We start from the raw sequence: 6,172 nt of genomic DNA on the forward strand, positions 1-6,172 counted from the left end.
TAAGCGCCTGCCTTTGGCCCAGGTCCTCATACCGGGGTTCTGGGGTCGAGTCCTGCATTGGATTCCCTGCTCGGGAGGGAGCCTGCTTCTCCCTCTGTCTCTGTCTCTCTCTCTGTCTCTCATAAATAGATTAAAAAATCTAAAAAAAGAAAAAAGAAAAAAAGAACAAACCCTTAACAATTGAATACAGTTGGACTAGGCTCTGGGCCACTAGTACTTTCTTCATTTCCTTTTCTATCTTCATCCCGTTTTACCATCTCTACCTGGGCATCTTGGGCCCCATGCCTTCTCCTGGCCTTGTCCTGGCTCTTTTGCCTGCCTTCCAAACTAATCCTTTCTCAGTCCACAATCCCCCAGGTCACAGATCTCAGCAAGAGCAGGGAGTTTGCAGACCCCACAAGGGGCCCAGGTTCCTGGGTGCATGCATGGATACTTGCATACATACCCCTGAAAGAATATCCACCCACTGACCGTTGGCCCCCTTCTCTACACTCGGCAAGGGGGGTGGAGGGCAGGCATTAATTTTGTTACTCCTTCAGCAAATACTGAGTCAGCCTGGCTCTGTGTTAGGCTCTGAGACACTAAAGATGGATAGGACAAACAAGCCCCCAGCCCTTTTGGGACTCGAGATCTGGTAAGGGAGACAAAATCACTGACTTTGAGCCCCTTCAGGACAGATGCCTTAGGCTGCTCTCCCCTCACTTCTCCTGCCTGATATACATTAAATATTTACTAAATAAGTGAAAAATATATACAAAAGTATTTTGTCAGTTACAGTGCAGACTAGGGAGAAATATGGGAGGCTGTGAGGACTTAACAATGGGTGGGGAAGAGGAAAAGGGAGATCATCCTATATACACTTGAGGGTCAGTAATGACTTCTATAAGGAAGTGAGGCTTGCACTGTAATTTTTTCCCCTCTGCTTTCTAAAAGAACATATATCTGTGATTTATTTAAAAAGGAAACTATAATCTCATGATAAATGGAAAACCTGTCATAAACAGGCAGAACCATCGAAATTATGTTGTGGACACAGCACTGTGACCACTGCCTTATAGCTAGGGCAGAAGGCTGTGAGTCTGAGGCCTTCTCTCTGTGTTACCAAAGAAGAGCACGAGGGGCACCTGCGTGGCTCAGTTGGTTAAGTGTTTGCCATAGACTCAGGTCATGATCCCAGGATCCTGGGATGGTGCCCCCATCGTGCATCTTGCTCAGCAGAGAGCCTGCTTCTCCCTCTGCCTCTGCCTGCTGCTCCCCTGGCTTGTGCACGGGCTTTCTCTCTCTCTCTCTCTGTCAAATAAATAAAATCTTAAAAAAAAAAAAAAAAAAGAATTAAAAAAACAAAACGAAAACAAAGACGAAGAACTCGGATATAGCTGTGCCCCTTGGCTCTTTGGGTTTATCCAAAGGACCAAAAGGAAATAAACTTCCCCTTCTGGAAGCTGGTGTGATCAGAAGCTCCCCAGTCCCAGTCACTCAGGAAAAGCCCAGATGGGTAGATGGAGGTGAAACAAATGGGATGTCACTTGCGTCATGTGGTAGAACTTTTCCTTCCCTTAGGCTCTGAGTGTGGTAGACCTGGAGAGGCAGAAATGGAGTCCCAACGGGCCTCCCAGGGGGCCTGACTTTGAACCTATGGTTGAAAGGATAAGTGGAGAGAGTTTGCAGGAGAAGGGAGCAGGGCAAGGGGAAACTTGGGCAGAGAGAGCAATGTGAGCATAGTATGTGAAAAGGGTGCCAGGCTGAAACAGGTTAGAAATGTTTAGCACAATCATATATAATCAAAGGGTAGAGATTATGTGGAGCCAACTTATCACCGAGTACAAAGAATAGCTCTCAAATGATGGAGGGGGCAGCCTTGGTGACCTATGACTGAATTATGCCAAGGGAGACTACAGAGCAATACATTGGCCAAGCGGTAGAGGGCATTTGGTAATGAAACCATGGGAAGCCAGAACCCGTGGACAGGAAGGGGCTGGCCCTCCTGGTCTAGGGTGAGTCTTCACCAAATTCCAGATGTTTCTGGCCACATCTGCTGGCAAGAAGGAGGGCTGACCTGTAGCCTCCTCACACTGGTCTGACATTTCCAAGAGGGTTTCCCCATCTCCATCCACTTAAGTGAGGCAAGAAGATAACAGTAGGTGGTTCCAGGAGCATCTCCCACCCCAGACCAGGAGAGATGGGAGATAGATCTTCTTCCCCACATCCTATGAACCACAGCGTGGGAGCTGACTGGAAGTACAGCTTCGAGACCCCAACCCCAACCCCAGCTAGGATGACCAACTGATTCCAGTTTACCCTAGACTTTCCCAGTTTTTGCACTGGAAGACCTCCATTTAGGAAACCCCTCCATCCCAGGAAAACCAGGAGATTTGGTCATCCCAATTGTGGGCCTATCCTTCTCTCTCTCTCTCTCTCTCTTTTTTTAAAAAGATTTTATTTATTTGACAGACAGAGATCACAAGTAGGCCGAGAGGCAGGCAGAGAGAGAGAGAGAGAGAGACGGAAGGAGGCTCCCTGCTGAGCAGAGAGCCTGATGTGGGGCTCAATCCCAGGACCCTGAGATCATGACCTGAGCTGAAGGCAGAGGCCTTAACCCACTGAGCCACCCAGGCGCCCATCCCTCTCTTCATAACACATGCCCACTTCATCCCAGAATCTTTTCCTTGCTTAACTAACTCCATTTACCTTGCTTGAAGGAGTGGTGCACAGGGTTTCTCTTTGTGACATTCAGTGACATGCAGTGCTGGTTAACTGAGCAGTTGATGGGAGTGAGTTCCTGACCCACGGACTGGGCATTCTGGGCAGCAAACCAGGTAGATGTTGGGCAACAATTCTACAAATAAGGAATTAGACCATTTCTAATTACTGTGGAATAAATCACCCCCCAAATCTAGCATCTTGATATTTATACCCTTGTAAAACCCCCTCCCATGTGTGATAATAATAAACAATTATTATCACACATGGTTCCAAATGGGTCAGAAATAATTCAGAATTGAGTAGTTAGCTGGGCTGGTGGTTCTGGCTCAGCATCTCCCACAAAGGTGCAGTGTCAGCCTACAAGATGTCAGCTTGTTGGGGCAGCTGGCTGGCTCAACTGGAAGAGCATGGCCTCTTGGCCTTGGATTTGTGAGTTTGGGCCCCACCTTGGGTATAGGGGTTATTTAAATAAATAAATAAACTAATATGTATTTGTTAAATATGTATGTGTGTCAGCTCGCACTGTGGTCATCTGAAGGCTTGACTCGGGCTATGGGATCTGCTTCCAAGTAGGCTGTTCACACACCTGACAAGTGAGTGCTGGTTGTTGACCATAGACTTCTCTAGACACTGCTTGGGTATCTTTACTACATAGCAGCGGGCTTCCCCTAAACCAAGTGGTCCAAGAGAGAGTTAAGTGGAACCTTCAAGGACTCTTGTGACCTTGGAAATCGCACTTTTCATTTCTGCCTGTCGTATTGGTTACGCATGTCAGTCCTGCTCAGTGTGGGAGGGGGTTTTACAAGGGTATAAATATCAAGATGCAAGAGTCATGGGGGCAACCTGGGAGGATGGCTACTGTGATTAGGTTTTGTACTAGGTCCAAATTAATTATTGGGACTGGACCTAGCATTCCAAACCGTCCTCTTGTGAGCAGGCCACCCTAGTATCCTTGTCTTCTGTCCTAGGATCTCTCCCTCCTCTTCCTCTCTGAGTTCCCTTCTTGCCCACCATCGAGTCTGTGACATCTCTGTCTCCCAGACCTGTCCATCCTTCCCCTCTCTGCAGAGAGCTGACCCATCTCTTCTCCTCCTTCCTTTCCCAAAGCTGCCCTCACAGAATCCACCTTCATAACTCATGGCCAAGGCCTGCTGCCCAATCTGTGAAAAAAATGAGAGGAGCAAGGGACAAAAACAAATGGGCAGAGGCAGGCGGAGAGGAACAGGCAGGTTCATAAGTGTAAAATATGAACAAACCTGCCATCATCTATTCTCTGGGACAAATACATCATCACCAAATGGGCTGCAGAAGAGCAGAGACAAATTACCCAGCTGTGGCAGTGTCACCTCTTCCTTATTGATGGGCTTCTTGCTCAGGCCCAACTGCTCTCTGAGAACTGCATCCCCTAGCTCCTATGGGACCCCAAACAGGAAGGACAGGTATAAGAAAGCTTTTATGTTTCATCGAGGGCACGAGCCACACTGCCAATTTCTAGCCATCATATGCAGATAGGAATTATGTGACTCTGACACAGTGCCACAAAAATGTTAACAAAATGCCACTCCATGTGTAAATTGGAAATCACACATATGCCAGAAAAAGAAAACATTTTTACTCCTTAGATATTGAACAACATCAAAGCCACGGGGAATAGAATGAATGAAAAACTGTTTATGCTGCTGCCACAAGGAGGCGCCACTTCAGCGGGGGCGGGGGTGGGGGGTGGGGGCGGGGGGTGTGGTGGTGAAACAAATCACCACCTTGTGCGCCCTTATGGAGCAAATCACACTGTTGTTAACATGTCTTGGACTCTAGCAACTGTTTTTGTGCCCATTAAACTGTTATTTTTGCCATAACGGTCATTACAAACCACTTTATTTTCTTTTAAGATTTTTACTTATTCATTTGACAGAGAGAGACCTGGGGTTGGGAACACAAGCAGGGGTGTGGGAGAGGGAGAAGCAGGCTTCCCATTGATCAGCGAGCCTGTTGCGGAGCTCCATCCGAGGACGCTGAGATCATGACCTGAGCCAAAGGCAGACACTTCATGACTAAGCCACCCACGCGCCCCTACAAACCACTTGAAAAAGCTGTAACAACATCATCCAAGCATTTACAAAGTAGAGATACTAGTGCTGAAAAACACATTCAGATCAATACCTTTGGAGTAGACACTTGATATGTAAAAACACTACAAAAGAAGACTTAATCACCTCCTGGACAGGTGTTGCTGTTGATTTAGAAGAGTCCTCACTGGTAGAGAGAATGCTGCAAAGATACAAAGCAGCATCAAAAACTAATATTTAGTAAGACGGTCCTAGATTAGTGAACTGTGGGAGCACATTCCATCACCGACTTTACACTCATTCCCAGGGTGGGAAAACGGGTCTTGGAATACGAAGTTTTGAATCATGAGAAGTTTACAGAAGGCATCCTTCCTGGAAAATGTGACTTTCCTGGATCTCCCAGCTATACTGGCCTAAATGCAGCTCCTTGGGCCTGCTCTTGGAAGGGGAGTCTTAAGGGTTGAATTGCATCCTGTGAGATTATAGAAAATATGTTTCATCTGTATCCTCAGTTCCTGGCACAAAGCTCCCTTGTTATTTCTTAAGTTATAAGAGTGCTACCAGAGCCTTTTGTTCAAATATTTAGTCTTTGACCCTGGTTCCTGATGCAGGGCTCTTAAATCCCTTGGAACTTTCTGGGTGATAGCAACATCTTTTGTTCTAATGAGGCAATGCCTGTGGGATCCTGGATGGGGGTGGGTTGTCAGAAAGATGAAGCTATCATTAGAAACTTGAATCTTTGAGCCCCAGCCCCCTCCTTCCTGGAAGGGGAGAGGGGCTGGAGGTTGAGTTAATGACCAAACATGCCTACAAGATGAAACTGCCATAAAAACTCCAAAAATAGGGGTTAGGAGAGCCTCCAGCTTGGTGAACATATCCATATATCCCCAACTCTGTGGAAACAGAAATTCTTGCTCCCTGGATCCTTCTTAACTTTTCCCTATATACTTCTTCATTTTGCTGTTCATCTGTATCCTTTATTATATAAGAAAACAACCCAAGGGGCACCTGGGTGGCTCAGTGGGTTAAGCTGCTGCCTTTGGCTCAGGTCATGATCTCGGGTCCTGGGATCGAGTCCCGCATCGGGCTCTCTGCTCTGCAGGGAGCCTGCTTCCTCCTCTCCCTCTCTCTGCCTGCCTGTCTGCCTGCTTGTGATCTCTGTCTGTCAAATAAATAAATAAAATCTTTAAAAAAAAAAAAAAAAGAAAACAACCCAAGTATTCCCCCTGAATTCTGCAAGCCTCTAGCAAATTACCAAGTCCAAGGAGGAGGTCACAAGAACCCCAAATTGTAGCCAATAAGTTAGAAGTACAGATGACAATCAGGACTTAGAATTGGTGTCTGAACGAGGAGTAGTCTCATAGGACTGTGTCCTTACCCAACAGGGTCTGCGTTAACTCTAG

Source organism: Mustela putorius, unplaced genomic scaffold (genome assembly GCF_011764305.1).
Source record: "Mustela putorius furo isolate JIRA1106 unplaced genomic scaffold, ASM1176430v1.1 tig00000578_pilon_pilon_pilon, whole genome shotgun sequence".
NCBI classification, from domain to species: Eukaryota; Metazoa; Chordata; class Mammalia; order Carnivora; family Mustelidae; genus Mustela; species Mustela putorius.